Below are 1,384 nucleotides of genomic sequence, written 5' to 3'. Positions count from 1 at the left end.
AGAAAATTCTTATTATTTTTCTTTGAATATCGTTATTGACTCTGGCTTTTCATGACTCAATATGTTGTAATTACCATAATTTTTTTGTTTTATTTTTATTTTTTGATACTCAGATTGTTGCAATTTGGTCAATGCATCCCCCTTTAAGCTGGTTTCTGTGTCCTTCTTCAGAATTTCTAAAGCATCATTACTTTCTGGCTATAAATGTTCCAAGTCAGCCTAGACTATTACCCCAAGAATGGAATTAGCTTCTCTCCAAGGAGACCTGCCTTCATTTAGTGGAGAATAAATAGTTCTGGTTTGTCTGCTATAAGGTGAAATGTGCATTACTGGAAAACCTCACATTCTACAAAATCGCACATTAAAAGTCATGGGGCTTATGGGATAAATAAAGTTGGGGAGGGCTTCCCTGGTGGCACAGTGGTTAAGAATCCGCCTGCCAATGTAGGGGACACGGGTTCGAGCCCTGGTCCGGGAAGATCCCACATGCCGTGGAACAACTAAGCCCGTGAGCCACAACTACTGAGCCTGCACTCTAGAGCCCACAAGCCACAACTACTGAAGCCCGCGTGCCTAGAGCCCATGCTCCGCCACAAGAGAAGCCACCGCAATGAGAAGCCTGCGCACTGCAACAAAGAGTAGCCCCCGCTCATCGCAGCTAGAGAAAGCCCGCGCACAGCAATGAAGACCCAACACAGCCAAAATTAAATAAAATAAATAAATTTAAAAATAATAAAGTTGGGGAGACCACTCAAAATAGGCAACCTTGTGACGAAAGGACTAAGGAAAACAATCACTGGTACCTTGGAAATCACCTTGGACCACCCAGGCAGGCAGCTAGACATGCCTGGAGGCTACAACAGTAGACATTAAAAATTCACATAAACATTGAGTGGCAATGCTGGCCACAGTTTAGTTAGAGCAGAGCTTGGGGGTGGGGGTGGGGGTGCTGGGACAATCCAGCCCAAACCAGCTCCAAGCCAGGAACTTCCCAGGCACAGGAGCCAAAAGTGGCACAAGGCTGGGGTGCACCTCTCTGGGCCTCCCCAGAGAGCCCGATGCAGGTGCTCATTTTCAATGTTCACGAAACACAGCTAAAGGATTCCTACTCCCAGTACAGCACTGAATTGTGGGATTGTTTTCTTTCCTGCTGAAGGTTCCAATTCTACTCCTCCTCTTCTGGCTCCCCTTGCCTAGAAAAAATCTGATATGATCAAACTTGACTTCTAGGTTAGACTGACATCATTCTTTAATTGAACATGAACTAATTCATATGGTAGAAACATGCTTTGTGAAACCATCCATTTCTTCTCTCTTTGTGTATGCAGGGTACATTGAGAGGTGGAGACTATTCTCCCACCTCCTCGAATCTGAGCTGACCTGT

Source organism: Phocoena sinus, chromosome 5, assembly GCF_008692025.1.
Source record: "Phocoena sinus isolate mPhoSin1 chromosome 5, mPhoSin1.pri, whole genome shotgun sequence".
Taxonomy (NCBI): domain Eukaryota; kingdom Metazoa; phylum Chordata; class Mammalia; order Artiodactyla; family Phocoenidae; genus Phocoena; species Phocoena sinus.
This window is presented reverse-complemented; position numbering follows the sequence as displayed.